Source organism: Prionailurus bengalensis, chromosome D2 (genome assembly GCF_016509475.1).
Source record: "Prionailurus bengalensis isolate Pbe53 chromosome D2, Fcat_Pben_1.1_paternal_pri, whole genome shotgun sequence".
NCBI lineage: Eukaryota > Metazoa > Chordata > Mammalia > Carnivora > Felidae > Prionailurus > Prionailurus bengalensis.
Genome location: NC_057351.1, coordinates 21,075,708 through 21,093,062, shown reverse-complemented (window position 1 = coordinate 21,093,062; position 17,355 = coordinate 21,075,708). Strand labels below are relative to the sequence as shown.

General features: G+C 42.5%; 1 protein-coding gene across 1 annotated transcript in view; it reads left to right on the top strand.

Moving 5' to 3' along the window:
* Window positions 1-481: 481 nt before the first annotated feature.
* The window catches only part of SLC16A9 (solute carrier family 16 member 9), a 55,930-nt gene continuing 39,056 nt past the window's right edge, over window positions 482-17,355 (top strand). Inside the window, 1 exon segment of the mRNA XM_043596386.1 lies at window positions 482-629. The gene's annotated coding sequence lies outside the window, so the exon portion shown is untranslated.

The window sequence follows — 17,355 nt, the reverse complement described above, 5'->3', positions numbered from 1 at the left end:
GTGCGCACCAACAGGGCGCCTGGCCGGCGGTGCCGAGCTCTCCTGAGGCCTCGGTGGCCCCGGGCCGGGCGGGGACCGCGGCCCCGGCAGTGCCCTCCCTTCGCCCCGCCGGCCGGAGCCCGGCCCGAGCCTCGAGAGCGGGAGCAGCGCCCCTACCGCTCGCTTTTCCGCCTCCATCTCCTCCGCCTCCTCCTCCTTCCCCCCAGCCACCCGCGCAGTCACAACCGGTTCAGACTGGCCAGGGTGCCCCGCAAAGGAGTGAGAGAGAGGGGCCAGACCGCGGGGAAGAACTTCCCGGGAAGGAGGAGGAGGGAGAGAAGGTGGAGCCCAGAGGAAGGGGCCGGATCCCCCTCTCCCTGCACGCGGCAGCCGCCGCCGCCGCCGCCGCCGCGGGGCTCGGCGGGGGCAGAGGGCGGCGGCTCCCGGGGTCGCGCGTAGCGGGACCGATTGCCCAATACTCCGGCAGGGGCCGGGGCCAGGTCCGGGCCCCGGATAAATACAGCCCGGCGGGCCCCGAGGAGCAGGGGAGAGCTGCGGCCGCGGTCCTCCCCGCACCACCCGCCCGGCTTTGCCCGGGGCACTGCGCCCGGTGCTGCGCCCTGGAGCCCCCAGCCGAGGCCGCTACCCAGGTAAAGGGCTGGAGCTCGCGGGAGGGCGCCGACGCTGGGCGGCCACCCGCGCTGCCTCGCCTCCCGGAGGCGAGAAGTGACTCCTCGGGCTCGGAGCAGCGGGAGGCGGCGGCGGCGACGACGCTGTCACTGGCGGCCAGCACTTTGGAACAGGTTTCTGGTTTGGGCTGTGTACCGGGAGCTGAGAGCGTCCTCGGTGCGCCCATCCCTGGACACCCCCCCTCCCCTTTTGATGGGGTGCCTCTCCGCGGTGGGCAAGTTTCCCCAGGAATCCGAGGGAGGCATTTTGCACGGAGCGCAAAGAGAGACACAGATACAAAGAGAGAAAGGGGGTCCTGGAGGGCGGACGGTACCCACGGGCTGGGCTCGGGGCCGTGGTCTGTCCTGGAACTCCCAAGACAGCTTCTGGGGCTGCTGGTAGCAGAGCGGGGCTGTGGGGAGTGCGACCAGGTGGGCCCCTGTTCCTCAGAGGGCGGCGAGGCCTCCAGGTGCCCGGGTGGGGAGCCGGTGCGCGCAGCTGCCCTAGGAGAGTCGCGGCTGGGGCGCCCCGCTGCTGCAGGGCTGGGAGGAAGGCGGCGCGCGGAGCTGGAGGCCTCTGAGCCGCGGCGCCAGGTTCAGCACCACCGGGTCAGTCCGGGCGACCGCCGCTGGAGGCACGGGCACCTGGGCCGCCTGGACGCCGAGCGGGACCTCTGGAGAACTTTGTGCTTAATGCTGCAGCTGTGGCTCGTCCCAGGTAGCCGACTCTGGCTTCAGCAGCACCCAGAGACTTTGGAAAGAGCTGACAACTATTTAAAAGCTCGGCCATCAAAAAAACAAAGCAATGCTTCTCCGGGTCCCATGTCTAATTCAGCACAGGTCAATCCATCCTGCAGGTTTAGCCAGGCTTTACACTAAATATATTACTTACACAGTAAGTTATTTGATATAACAGGTTTTTGGGCCAATTTCCTGGCTTACAACTTGTTTGGGTGTATTTTTTAACATCTTGGATTATCTGGATAGTAGTGTATTTTTTTTTTCTGTTATCAGATAGATTACCTGGATAGTAGTTTATTTTGTTTAAATCTTGGATTATCTGGATAGTAGTTCAGACTGTAGATGGATTTTTACTCCTGGAGTAGGATATTTAGTTGTCCCATCACACTGTGTTCAGGTGGTAGTCCTAACAGTTTCTTTGATTCTGGTTGGCTTTAGCTCTGGGAAATTGTTCTGGCCAGAGAAGATTCTGAGGTGAGAGTACTCATATTTATTGACCGATCACACCTTCTTTTAATTAACATGTGAATGCAGATAACAGGGTTAGTATCCATACCATCGCTAAAAAAAGTTTTTTGTTTCAAGACCCTAGAAAATGGAAATTACATGATAAAATAGTTTAACCTGCCACTTTGCAACAACTCATAATTTTGGCACCACTGACTGAGAACATCCTTCTCTGTTGCTTCCCTTTTGTGTTTAAGGGGAACCAGGACCTTTCCTATGTATAGGATGAATACAGGGAAGGACAGGTGACATGGGGAAGTGCATCAGGACACTAGAAAACCTCTTGCAGCTCCTGGCTGTGACTCTAAAGAGATGGAGGTGATGGTGTGTGTTGGGTGGTGCCTGAATCTGTGTCAGAGCAGACTGATACAGTGCTTTTGGGTTGGATCTGGTCATGAAACTGGAGCTAGAGGATGACAGTTAGAAACATGTGGTCAGATTTTCTTGTTTTTTTTTTTTTTTAATGTTTGTTTATTTTGAGAGAGAGAGGAAGAGAGAGCATGGGAGTGGCAGAGAGAGAGAGAGAGAGAGAGAGAGAGAGAGAGAATCACAAGCAGGTGTGCTGATGTCAGGGCAGAGCCCCAGGAGGAGCCTGATCTCCTGAATCATGACCTGAGCCAAAATCCAGAGTTGGAGGCTTAACAGACTGAACACCCCCCTCCCCGGGTGCTCCCAGATTTTCAAGTTTTATTTCCTCACTCCAATCTTTTGACCCCTAGTTTTTGTGGTCTTTTTCTCAAGTGAGATATCTCTTCAATTTAATTTATAGAAAGAAATTGAGTATAAAAAACCGTGGGAAGTGCAAAAAGCCACAATGACTTGCTTGTATAACTATAGTTTTTCAAGAAAGTTTGCCTAGTGACTTCATTTTTAATTGAAGATTGAAAGAATGCATATATTTTGAGCTAGTTGGCTTTTTCTTTGGGGGGTTCTTTGCAGATACCGAAGTATTCCTCGTAGATAATGAGATTGAACTAGAATTTACAAGTGAGTTCAAGCAAAGAACACATGGTCCCCACCTTTAAAGAGTTTAGTCTAGTTAGGGGCGCCTGAGTAGCTCAGTTGGTTAAGCATCTGACTTCGGCTCAGGTCATGATCTTGCAGTCCGTGAGTTTGGGCCCCGCGTCAGGCTCTTGTGGACAGCTCAGAGCCTGGAGCCTGTTACATTCTGTATCTCCCTCTGTCTCCCTGCCCCTCCCCTGCTCATGCTCTGTCTCTCTCTGTCTCTGAAAAATGAATAAACCTTAAACATTTTTTTAAAGTTTAGTCTGGTGGGAAAGATAGGTATGTTTACAAATATCTACAGTACAAGATAGTATATATAGATGGAGTCATATGGCAGTAACATCAATAGCGTGCTATTGAATGGCAGAGAAAAGGAGAGGTTCATTCAAGGTTAAGAACTAAAAAGAGTTATGTGGCAGGTGGAGCATTTGAGCTGGGATCTGAAGAAGGAAGAGATTTCCTCCGTGGAAAGGATCCTCACTGGGAGAAGCAAATAGCACAGAGTCCTGGAAGTCTGATGTGTCCAAAGGAAGCAAAATAGTTTGGAGTGGCTAGAGCCTGGAATTTAAGATAGATAAGGCTGGGAGGTAGGATGGGGCTAGATTGTGGAGAATATAACAAGCCACGTGAAGAAATTAAAAATGTGCTTGAACGTTATTATTGTATTTATACTACCAATGTTACAGCATCTTTAACTGTAGTTTATACCTTAAAGTTCAATTTTGTTTTTACACTAAAATAAAAAAAAATAATATTTTTTTTGAGAGAGAGAGACAGAGTGTGAGTGGGGGAAGGGCAGGGAGAGAGGGAGACACAGAATCCAAAGCAGGCTCCAGGCTCTGAACTGTAAGCACAGAGCCTGACACGGGGCTCAAACTCACAGACAGTGAGATTATGACCTGAGCCGAAGTCAGATGCTTAACCAACTGAGCCACCCAGATGCCCCTGTTTATATCCTAGAATAAATAAATGGATAAAATCTCAATGGTATTTGCTTCCTGTAAACATTACTGTAAAAGAGTAATGTATTTCAAATAGCCTTTAATGCTTTAAGTCCAACAGTTTTTTTCCCCCCAAGTCTGCAGTGTTATGGACTTAAGGTATACTAGTCTTATGGTATACCAACTCTTAGTTTGACGAAAACTTTGTATAGGAAAACACCTCCACATTCCTGGGCAAAATGCAGAGTAGAGCCACTGTCTTCTGTTTCAATTTCCAATAATAATAATGACTATTATTATTGTTTATTAAATGTGATATGTCATATAAGCCGCATGCCTTATTTCATCTAGGGGAGGCATCATTTTGATCTTAGGCTGATGATTTTAATGAGGTCACTCAGCTGAGTAAATGATGGGACCAGGATGTGAAGCCAAGAAGTGTCTCTCTAAAGCTTATTCTTTGAACTATTGTGCTATCATGTAACAAGGGCATAATACATGACAACTTATTAAAAGAACTTAGAGGGGCTGGGTGCCTGGGTGGCTCAGTTTAAGTGTCCAACCTTGGCTCAGGTCATGATCTCATGGCTCCTGAGTTCCAGCCCTGCATCAGGCTCTGTGCTGAAGCTTGGAGCCTGGAGCCTGCTTAGGATTCTGTGTCTCCCTCTGTCTCTGCCCCTGCCCTGCTTGTGCTCTCTCTCTCTCTCTCTCAAAAATAAATAAACATTAAAAAAAATTAAAAGAAGTTATAGGGGCACCTGGCTCAGTTGGTTAAGCATCTGACTTCGACTCAGGTCATGATCTTACAGTTTGTGAGTTTGAGTCTTACATTGGGCTTGGGATTCTCTCTCTCTCCATCTCTCTCTGCCCCTCTCCCACTCCTGCTTTCTCTCTCTCTCAAAATAAATAAATAAACTTTAAAAAAGTAAAAGAAGTTAGAAATTGAGACTGCTAACTGTAGAAGTGTTTCTCTGTTTTTAAATTTTCACCTTCATTCCCATTATTCTGATTCTGTTTGTTTGTTTCTTTATTTAGAGAGGGTGCAAGCAGGGGAGGGGCAGAGAGAGGGAGAGAGAGAATCCTAAGCAGGCTCCATGCCCAGCTAGGAGGCTGACATGGGGCTAGATCTTAAGACCATGAAATCATGACCTGAGCTGAAATCAAGAGTCTGATGTTTAACTCAGTGAGCCACCCAGGTGCCCCAGTTTTATTTTATTTTTTTTTATTGAGTTAATATTGACATATAGCTTTGTATTACCTTTACATGTACAATGTAATGATTTGATATATGTATATATTGTGCAGTGATTACCACAATAAGTTTAGTTAATATCCATCACTACACAGGTTTTTGTTTGTTTGTTTGTTTGTTTGTTTTTTAGTGTTGAGAACTTTTAAGGTCTACTTTCTCAGCAACTTTCAAATATAAGATATGATATGTTAACTATAGTCCTCATATTGTACATTGCCCATCATTCTGATTAATTTCACACTACAAATCAACAATGAGACGTGTAAATGTTTTAACACATCTTTAAACTATTGTATGATCTTGTGCTTTTAGGATCCACTCAAAAGAAACTCTTCAGCTTTTTGAGAAGAGATGGGATATGGATGAGAAAAACTCTAGCGAGAGTGACAGCATCAAATACAAAGGCTAGATCTTCCAGATTCTCTGGAAGGGTGTCAATTTCAAATATTCTTGTCATTATTCCCAGTAACCCTCACCCCCAAATGCATTAGATCTTTTTGTATTCCAGCATCCTGGAAATGTTGCCTTGTGTCTCAAGTTTTTATTCTGAAAGTAATATAGCAATATACTAGCTTGGACACAATATACTCGTGTGTGTTCAGACAACAAACTAGACTCCACATAATCATGTACAAATTATGCAAAACATATACAAAGCAAAAGAACACACCAGTGTAGATGGCATCATCATAGATTTCTTTCAGAACACTACTACTTGGGCCAGGCTGTGAGTGATATGGTTTGTGTGGAAGAGAGAATAGCTGAAGCAAGAGCCCAGCAGCATAGGCAACATGGCAAGAGTATGGGATGGATGTAGGGAAATGATTATACCAACTTGTATTGAAGTGTCTGGCCCTCATTTTGCCTATATTTAATTGTTAAGTCTAGATGTTTTCATCTTTTTTCAGGCTCTGAGTGGTTTACAAATTCTGCTATTTTTCTCTTCTGAGCCTGAGAACAGGACTAGAAATAAATGACCTTTCACTGGATTGGTCAGTGAGGGACCTTGGTACTGGTCTTTCCTCTAGAGTGACATCTCTAAACCTCAGTGTCTTCATATAGATGAAGCAACTGAGTCATTGATGAGATCAGTGGTGCAAGTTCACAGGGTTCACCCGGGGGAGACAGGCATCATAAATAAGTAAATAAGGGGTGGTGGGAAGGGAGAGCACAGGTGAAACTCTAAATGCAGGTCAACCTTGGTCCTGTGTCAGGGAGATCTTAGGGAGTGGAAGGAACTGGAGAGAACATGTCCATTCGATGAGGGTGAATGTTACTCAGTTCCAGCCAATTGTTGTGTAAGAACAAGAGCCCAGTGTCACCAGATCTTCTGATTTTTTTAAAAGAATCAAAAAATTCAGATTTTTATGTGAAATCTTCCAGTGTTAAATCAGTGGCAATTCATTCAAAATTGCCAAAAGTAAAATAAAATAAAATAAAATAAAATAAAATAAAATAAAATAAAATAAAATAACATAAAATAAAATAAAAATTGTGCAGGCCAAACAGAATACTACTGATCTAAAGATCAGATCTGGCCTGAGAGCTGTCAATTTGCTGAATGATTTCCAAGCCTCCTTCTGGCTTCAGGTTTCTATGATCCTACACTGAATCCATTTTATCTCTAACCTATTTCTTCTACTATGCTAAACCATAGCCTGGTACTCACCATATCTAAGTTACGCTTTGGGGATAACTTAGCTTTGGAGGAGTTCTTTGGCAAGTGCTGAACTATGATAGATCTGTAAGGCCTTAAAAGGTCAAAGGATGTCCTTTTTTGATGGCCATGCTGGTTTCATAATTCATAGGCTCTAGCAATTAAGTACTTGTGTTAATTATCCCTTTCAGGGACAATTAATGTGATTCAATTCCAGGGCCCAGAATTATTTCTCTAAACACTTTCCTTCCTGCTCTTCCTTCTCACCCCAGTAGGAGATAATAACTAGTTGGGAAATCGATCCTGGTTCCCAATTGGACAAGGTATATTTGTAGCCTGACTTATGGTGCTCAAAGAAATCTTCATCGTCTTTACCCTGCCAAGATTTCACCATGGAGTCTGTCTCTCTTTTTAAACTTGGAAGTGTCTGGGAAAAACATTCTTGAACTGCAAACTGAATTAAGGGTTTGGCTTTTGAGTTGTGTTAATACAGGACTTTAGGTTTCTTTTTAAGAAAGCATATTTATATGGGCCCCAAAGTAACAGATTTGCATATGATCCCAACCCCAAATTGTTTTTAATAACACTGGTTCTTTCGCAGTGAAATTCTTTAGTATAATTTTTTTTTAAAAGCTCCATTTGTTGAATTTGACTTGCTAAGATGTGTTCCTCACTTTACGTCAATGAGCTGTTTTACAAACAAGTGAAAAGTTCAGAACAGATGTTGACAATGAGAAGGAAGTGTCTGAATAAATAAAACAAGAATGTCATGTTTAGAGAAAACACATATCTTCTTGAGACTGAGCTGATTTCAAGAGAATGAACAGCAGGCTCTGGATGACAATTCTCAGCCACAGTTTGTCCTTGTTCTGGCTCCAGTAGTGAGTCAACCTCCTGCTTCCCCCCACCTCGCCGCATTTCAGAGAGTGTGTGAAGCATCTCTGGATGTTTAACATTTAGAACCAAATCTGAGAGAGCCAGGTTACTGTCTGACCGTTAAAGACATACCATTTGATGTTATATTGGTAAAAAATTTGAATAAAAAAACTCTACTTCTGTATTTTTACCCATGTATTTGGCTAGTCCTTCCGATTCAATGATGAAAACAGGCTCTAAGCTCTGCGAATGCAGGGACCACATTGTCTTCTAAGTGCATTCCATTCATTTTCTTCTAAACAAATGCACGATGCCTTCTAAATGCACTTAATTCATTTTGTTGAATGAGAGATGTTTGATTAATCATTTTAATATACAGGAGAGTTAGGTAAGTAGCTTTTCCAATATTCATTAATTTCATAAAGATTTATTGAGCTTTTATTATGCACCAAACACAATCCTTAGTGTTAGGGATGTGAGATGGGCTTGGAGGTTAGATACCTTAACAAGGAGTAGCAATATATTGTGATGAATGTTATAATAGCAAGATTGCCCAAACTGATGTGAGATCTTAGAGGAGGAATGACTGACCATTGGAGAGTCAGGATGGCATCAAGTAAGAGGAGACATTTTAGGCTAAGTCTTAAAGGAAAAGCAGGAGTTTGTCGGTAGGCAAGTTGGAGACAGGCATTACAACCTCTCCCTAGGCTCACGTGTTGACTTGCAGCAGTGGCTTGGGGACCACAGGTTTGTGGGACATCCTACAGAGGTGTACTTGTGGGCTGGATTGTTGCAGATCTTTAGAGAAAAAAACAGAATTCAATAACTTGCTGGGTATTTAAAGATCTAAATATTGAATATATAGACAAAACATGGTTGTGTAAAACCAATTTTTCATTTTCATTTATAATTTTTGAATAACATTATTTATTGATGGGGAACTATAAGCTTCATGAGGCAGGAAAAATTATCTTTGGTTTTCTTATATGCTTATAATAATGAATTAAACTTCCCCTCTGCTAGTGGATACACTGTGGGTGGTGAGGAACCACTGAGAGATTTGAAAAGTGGAGGTGGAATTGGAGAAGATGAGAAGCATGGTTTGGTAGCAGCCTACCAGATGAATGGCAGCAGGAAGAGAGCATAAGCAGAGGGGTCCATGAGTAGGTGGCTGTGATAGTGCAAAGATTTGCAAAGAAGAGGTAGAGGAAGAGTCAGACTGCAGAGCTCATTGTCAGGACCCTGGTCCTGGCTGACATGGGTGTTGGGAAGAAGGAACAGGGAGGGGATGGAGAGGGGGGCTTTCTGCTTGGGCAATTGCAGGTCTGGTTGTGTTTGTTCTCCAGATGAAATTTAGGAGGAGGAATTATGGATGTGTTAATTGTGAGGGTCTTGAGCACAGCCAGGTGGGATCTTGACATAAAAACTAGTAAGAAATTGGTTGGACATATGGGTCTGGAGTTTTGAGGGGAGGTCAGGCCTGCGGATGGAGACTTGGGACTCGTTCCTTTGCATGCATGCAATCACTTGGTGAGGCTAGAGACAGCTGGTGGGGTCCTGTGGAGGTGGGCTCAGGAATGTCACGGGGGGCATTGGTTTGCAGAGAAGAGAGAGGTTAACAGTGTCAAGATGGCGGTTGAGGGGCGCCTGGGTGGCTCAGTTGGCTAAGCGTCCGACTTCGGCTCAGGTCACGATCTCACAGCCCGTGAGTTCGAGCCCCGCGTCAGGCTCTGGGCTGATGGCTCAGAGCCTGGAGCCTGCTTCCGATTCTGTGTCTCCCTCTCTCTCTGCCCTTCCCCCGTTCATGCTCTGTCTCTCTGTGTCTCAAAAATAAATAAACGTTAAAAAAAAATTAAAAAAAAAAAAAAAAAGATGGCGGTTGAATGCAGGCCTGAACTGACTCAGTGATAAGGCAGTGGGGGCTCCACAATAAGAACATTTCTCTTGTTGGATGCATGGAAACCAGAGAACAGTTGAGGAATCGTCAGGATGTGAGAAAACAGAGGCAGGGAGAGTGTTCTTTTAAGTTTTTCTAAGACCTTTGAAAGATGCAACAACAGTAACAGCAGCTGCAAGCATTTACTCGAGGCTGAGCACCATGCCCAGTGTTTCATACAGATGATTTCCTATATTCCTCCTAAAAATCCTAAGAGGAAGGAGTTCTTACTATTTCCATTCTATAGATGAAGAAACTGAGAAGGTTTTAACTCACTGAAAGGCACACGGCTGATGGCAGAGTTCGATCATGAACCCAGGAGAAATGACTCCAGGGTTCATGTTGTAGACCAGGGACTTTCAGTGTTTTAGAATATGACGTGCAGTAATATGTGTTTGTGAACCTGGCCCTGCACACACACACAGGCACACATACAAACACTGAAGCACAGATTCACACAATGGTACTGAAGCCTTATGACCATGCAGGAAGTATTCTTATATTTTTGGTGCTTATCTAATTTATTCTATTCTAAATTCCAATTTTAAAAAATGTTACTCATAATGCACAGTTGATTTCATGACCCATGATACATTGGAGTTTGAACAACACTGCTCTAGCCCACTGCTTTGCATTGCTTCCCAAACTAGAGCTTAATACTCTTTTCTATTACATTCAACAAAACATTTATCGAGTGCCCACTATATGCATAGATGTGGAAAGAACATAAAGAATGTAAGATGTGCCTGATCCCAGGAATTTTCTGTTAGTGAAGAGGATGGGAAGAAAGCAAGTAAATCCCTAATTATAATGCATACTAGAATGAAATAAGAAGAAAAGAGAGGTATAAGCAACATATCATGGGTGCATAGAGTGATTAATGCTGGCTCTAAATGTATATTGATTTGACTAGTAGTGTTTAGTGTTTTTGTGCTTTGACAACATTAATAAACTTTTATGAAATTAATAGAAGTGTATTTGGCAAAGACTTTTAAGAATAAAGGCCTCAAACTATAGAGAGAGTGCAAATGTCCATCAACTGATGAATGGATATATATATACAATGTGGTGTGTGTTTATGTGTGTTGTGTCACACAGACACACACAATGGAGTATTACTCAGCCATAAAAAAGAATGAAATCTTGACATTTGCAACTGTGTGGATGAAGCTAGAATGTATTATGCTAAGTGAAATAAGTCAATCGGAGAAGGACAAACACCATATGATTTCACTCATATATGGCACTTATGAAACAAAGAGATGAACGTATGGGAATAGGGGAAGAGGAGAGAGGGAAACACACCACAAGACGCTCTTAATGATAGAGAACAAACCAAAGGTTGATGGAGGGAGGTGGGTGGAAGATGGGCTAGATGGGTGATGGATATTAAGGAGGGCACTTGTGATGAGCATTTGGTGTTGTATTTAAGTGATGAATCACTGAATTTTACTGCTGAAACCAATATTGCACTGGATGTTAATTAACTAAAATTTAAATAAATTAAAAAAAGAATAAAGGTCAAAGGAGATTTAAGACCATGATATTCTGTGTATTTTTCTCAAAGGTCCTGAGGTGATCAAAATATTATTACTTAGATATCAGTTTGTTTAGTATAAGCCCTTGGGTGACGTCAGCAAGTTCAGTCATTTTAAAGTATATCCATTAAAAAGTTTTAAAATGGGGGTGCCTGGGTGGCTCAGTCGGTTGAGTGTCTGACTTCGGCTCAGGTCATGATCTCACAGTCCGTGAGTTCGAGCCCCGTGTTGGGCTCTGTGCTGACAGCTTGGAGCCTGGAGCCTGGAGCCTGGTTTGGATTCTGTGTCTCCCTCTCTCTCTGCCCCTCCCCTGCTCATGCTGTGTCTCTCTCTGTCTCAAAAATAAATAAAAACATTTTAAAAAAATTTTTAAATGAAAGGGTATCCATTAAAAAAATTTACCATCAACTTCCCAAAGTAAAGCAATGCAACTATACAGACCACTTAAGAAAGAACCTGCATTAGGTGGTCACTCCTTGGGTTACATGGAGAGAGTTTGAAGTAGAATCTAACAAAAAGCCTAGGGACACAAGGATAGAATGAGAATTATCAATACCTACCTAGGTTTTATGTAGAGTTGTACATAGATTAAAAAGATAACATTTGAAAGTCCTTGGCATTGTGTCTGATGTACATAAAGTGTTCATAAAAAATGGTAATTAGAAGTTATTCATGATATGGCTAAATAACAGTACATTTAAACCTTAGAAAATTTTCTTAATTCTACTGTTTAGGGAGTTCCTAAGAAAACATGACATCATTATTGGGGTTTAAGGACACTTGAAATATTTTTCTATAGCCATGATTGGAGTGGGTAAAAAAAAAAGAGATTTAATTTAAATAACTAAGGGCAGCCAAGTCTTTCAATTTATGACTGTATATTAGGACGTGAAGTTGTTTAAGATGACCTGTAGTGCTGTTGTCCCCTTCTGCTCAGTAACCACATGTTAAAATCATCTGGAGTGCTCTAACAGCCTGGCCTCCCCTCCAAACATCCTGCTTTCATTGCTGTTGGGTAGACCCAGACATCAGGGATTTTTAACCTCCCAAGGTGATTGATTCTACTGTGTAATCCACTTTACAATCCCCTGCAAGTCTTAGTGTGCTAAGTGCTTAGTATAGAAGTATGTGCTTAGGAAGCGTGCTTAATATGCTCTGATGATTAGAAACAGGCTCATGTGGAGATACAACCTTAAAACAGGGTTTTCATTTGCCCTTCTGATGCACATTGAGTTACCACCTTTTCTTGAGAAGTGGTTTAGAAAGGAAGATCTTCGGGGACTTTGGAAAAAGAAAGGGGTTCTTTGAACTGGGAAGATTAGAAAACTGGGGTGTGAAAAATACAAAGAGAAAGAAGCTTGAGTTCATGTAGCACTTTAAGAGACAAAGTAGTTGATTTCTAAGGACACTTGTAGCCCTTGTTAACTCTGATGATCAATGCTCACCACCGTTCTACCCACAGCCACCCTATGAACCATCCGGTGGCTAGGAAGGTGCTGGAAAGCTGTGTGGTTTCCTGAGTTGGGAAGAAAAGGAAGGATGGAAATAAAGGGAGAAAGAGAACAAAAGGAGATGAAAGCAACCCTCGTTTGGATTTGTCTTCTCTTGACTGTTGGTGACCTAAGAGTAGACTGTCCTTGTCCTTATGTTCTTTCCTCACTGAGACTTCCCTCTTCCCATTTACTTTTTCTTACTATCAGGAAATTATCTGAGATTTGAAAAATGTCACTTCCATATCACCCCTTTTTTTTGGAGGGAGGAATTTCATAGCAGAGTATGTGTGTGTGTAGGTGTGTGTGCGTGTGCACACTGTTGTGGCAGGGAGGGAGGGGGGTTGTGGATGTTCTGGCCAGCTGTATTTGTAGGGAGGGTAGTTTGAGATTTTGAGAGGATCTCTGCCAATATAAAAAGAGTATTTTTATGACAAACAATTATGTTTAAAAGGATAAGAAATAATTTACACTGAAATTACTGTGTGCCAGGCACTGTACTAATAGCACAATAGTCTGATGAGGTAAGTAATATCATTTCCCTCACTTTTTGGATGAAGAAAGTGAGGCCCAGAGATATTGCAGTAATTTGCTGAAGGTCACATGCTTGGCTAGTATCAGAAGTGGGACGTGTACTCAGGTTATCTAGGACCCAAGCTCATACTGTTATTCCTTATGCTCAGTTTTTTAGAACAGATATCTTCACGTATTTATAGATATAAATATCTGTGTATGTACTTGTATGAAACTATAGCTTTTGACATAACAAAAAAGTGGAAACCCTACCAACCATTCTTTGGGACCACATAATACCATTACTAGAAGATCCTGACTTCTCTTTCACTACCTTTCCCAAACTCAGAGATTGTTTGGCTAATTTGAACAAATTAATAGGTGGCTCCATCATTATATTGACAGCTTTATTATAATTATCACCATCAGCAGCAGCATTATCATGATCATGAGAATTTTCTTAGAGTTTTACCTGCCAGCTGCATGCCTGCTCCACTGGGGACTATGGAGGCTGGCTGGGGCATGTGACCTAGATCTGGAGAGGTGAAGTGACCATTTTAGCATTGACTATCTGGAGATTTTTGAAGCTGCTTCTCCCCAGGTTTTTCCTGGGCTGCTGTACAGCAGAAGGATGACATTATGGGCGATTGGATGATTCTCTAGAAGTAGAGCGCCTAGGCTTGGCCATTTGGGACAATGGAAAAGAGAGGGAAAGATTTTTCTCTCCTCTGGCTGGCAATGGTGTGTACTTGCTCTCTCTGGAGCCACAAGGGTGGAACTGGGCTCCTTCTCCAGCTGGAAACCAGCCAACAGATTCTGGGGGGTTGCCACATCAAAGTGTGGGGTTAATAGCATTGCCACCACCAGTGGGGATATAGCCAAATGTCACAAATGAAGAGGGAGCAGGCAACCGTCCATTCCTTTGTTTTCTGTCTGCGCTCCAGGGTGCTTAGAAAAATAAAAGTCATGCTCTCCTGAGAAGGTCCATTTATTCTGCCCTCTTGTTTTGTAAAGTTAGGATTCTTTGGAGAGAGATGCTTACTTTTCTATAGGCTTCCAATTCACTAGGGCACATTATCATGTTGCAAGTTGTTTTTTGAGTTGATACACTTTCTGACACCATTTTCTCCTATTTGCATTAAAAACAACTTTTGCAAATCTTCAGATAAATTGATGTAATAATCATCTTTTAAATTTTGTATCACAGGCAATGATCCCCTTTGCATTTTCTCATTTTATAGAAGATCAAGAAAATAGCTTTTGTCACGGTCATCACTCCTATAGGAATTTTTGCTTTGATCAGTGGAGATTTAGGGGTAATAAGCTTTGTCCTTGACCATATTATAGATGACAGGGTTGAGTTAAAAGAACAGCACAGTGCTGGCAGCTGCACTGGGGTGGGTGGGCTCAGGGCGATGAGTTCCCACATGCTCCAGTCCCCACTTCGTCCCCAACTCTTAGCTTCTTCCTTTCCTCACCTGTGTCCCTTCTCCACTGGGAAAGAGGATGTGACAGTTGGTCAGAGGTGGTCCTTCTCTCCTGTAGGACAGTGATTCTCAGCCTTGGCTGCACATTCGAGTGACAGGAAGGGTCAGGCTGTACCCCAGAGCAGTCTGGGGTGGGACCTCAATCAGAGATGTTTTAAGCTCCCCAGAGCGCATTCAGGCTGGAGAACCATTGTGGTTGGGCAACCATTTTGAGTGTATCTGTGGATGACCTTGGTCAGAATCACAGGGTGATTCTTAAAAAATCCAATTTCTGTGATTCCTAACACACTAAAAATACTTAAGCCTTGAACCCAAAATAAAAGGAAACCAAATCTAGCAGTAAACATGAGTTTTGAATTATTCCAAACTAGAATCTGGAAATATCCAGATCTTGGTTTACATTTTCTAAATATTAAGAAATAACTAAAGATTAAAAGGTTTTAGAAACCCTAGGTTTATATATAATTCAGTAACTAGTTGCTGTAGAACTCTGGTGTGAGTAGTAACTACTTCTTAAAGAGGCTATCAAGTTACCAGAAATCCTTTATGGTTTTTAAAATAATAACTAACATTTATTTTTTAAAACCAGTTTTTGTTTTAGAGAGAGAGTGTGTGCACACAGCATGGGAGGGACAGAGGGAAAGAGAGTCTTAAGCAGGCTTCATGCCCAGCATGGAGCCAATCTCACAACTGTGAGATCATGACCTCAGCTGAAATCAAGAGTCCAACGCTTAACCAGCTGAGCCACCCAGGTGCCCCACTAACATTTATTAAAGCTTTTTACTGTGTGCTAGGCACTGAGCTTTGCACTTGAAATTCACTGTTATCCCATATTAGGACAAGAAAAGTGTGGTTTAGAGACATTAAGTAATTGGCTCAAAATCACATGGTAATTAGCATGGACTGGATTGGAACCCAAATATATGTATTTAATAACAAAGCTCACAATTGGGGCACCTGGGTGGCTCAGTTGGTTAAGTGTCCGACTCTTGATTTTGGCTCAGGTCATGATCTCATGGTTCATGAGTTTGAGCCCCACATCAGGCTCCATGCTGACAGCAGGAGCTTGCTTGGGATTCTCTCTCCCTCTCTCTCTGTCCCTCCCCTGTGTGTGTGCTCTCCCCTCTTTCTCTCTCAAAATAAATAAATAAACTTAAAAAAAAATAAATCTCATGGTCTTAACCATTACTGAATTCCTAAAATTCTGGAACCTGATACTAGAAAAACTTCCTTCTCCTCCCTACCCCATCTTTATAGTAAAATTCAGATGAATAAGAGAAGCTATCAAGCAGTTGAAAATGTTAACTTGCTTCATATCCTTTTCTTTACATTCTTCGTGTGTGTTTGTGTATATATATATATATATATATATAATGCATCCAAACATCACTGATGTACTTCAGAAACCCTTAATTTATGTTTCATTTTCATTACTTAGATTCTTTTATGATGTGTGATCATTCCTGCACCTGAACAGAAAGAAGCTTTGCTTTCTGTTACTCCTTTGTTCAGAGAGCTACCATATACAAAGGAAGTAAGCAACACATCATCTCCTGATTTCATTGCCTTACTATAAACCTGTTTCTAGGTTAAAAATCTGGGCATATGCGTTGGGGGTGTGTGTGGACATGGGTGGGGAGAAGGAATATTGACCTGGGGGAAAGGCCTCACACGGATGAAAGACCTCATACAAATATTGTTGATTTTGTCTCCAAATCAGGCCATGTATCTGGTCATTGTAACTGTGTGTGTGTTTATAGAATTAATATTTTCCTTTGTAAAGTCAGCTTTGTTGATGTAAAATTTATATCCAGTAAAATTTAATAGTTTTAAGTGTATAATATGATGAATTTTGACAAATGTATACAGTTGGGGCTTACACTAGTTTTTTTTTAATTTTTTTTAACGTTTATTTATTTTTGAGACAGACAAAGAGAGACAGAGCATGAACAGGGGAGGGGCAGAGAGAGAGGGAGACACAGAATCTGAAACAGGCTCCAGGCTCTGAGCTGTCAGCACAGAGCCCGACGCGGGGCTCGAACTCGTGGACTGTGAGATCATGACCTGAGCCGAAGTCGGACGCTAAACCGACCAAGCCACCCAGGCGCCCTACACTAGTTTTTTAATAAAGGTTTTATTAAAATGTAATTCACATACCCTATAATGCATCTATTTAAAGTTTGTTTTAAGTATACTCACAGACTTGTGCAATCATCATCATAATTCTAAAACATTTTCATCATCCCCAAAAGAAACCAAATACCTATTAGTAGTCACTTTCCATTTCCTCCCAAACCTCCTAGCCCTAGGCAACCACTGATCTACTTCCTGTCTCTATAGATGATCTATTCTGGAAATTTCATATAAATGAGAATCATATAATATGTAGTCTTTTGTGTTTGACCACTTTAATTTAGCATAATGTTTTTAAGGTTCATCATGTTGTAACATGTATTTGTATTTCATTCCTTTTTTTTAATGCTTACTTATTTTGAGAGAGACTGAGTGGGGGAGGAGGGAGAAAGAGAGGGAGAGAGAGAATCCCAAGAAGGCTCCACACTGTCAGCACAGAGCCTGACGTGGGACTCAATCTCACAAAGTGGGAGACCATGACCTGAGCCAAAATCAAGAGTTGGACACTTAGCCGACTGAGCCACCCAGGCACCCCAGTACTTCATTCTTTTTATTGCTGACTAATATTCCATTGTGTGGATAGACCACATCTTATTTGTCCATTCATCACTTAGTTGATGGATATTTGGGTT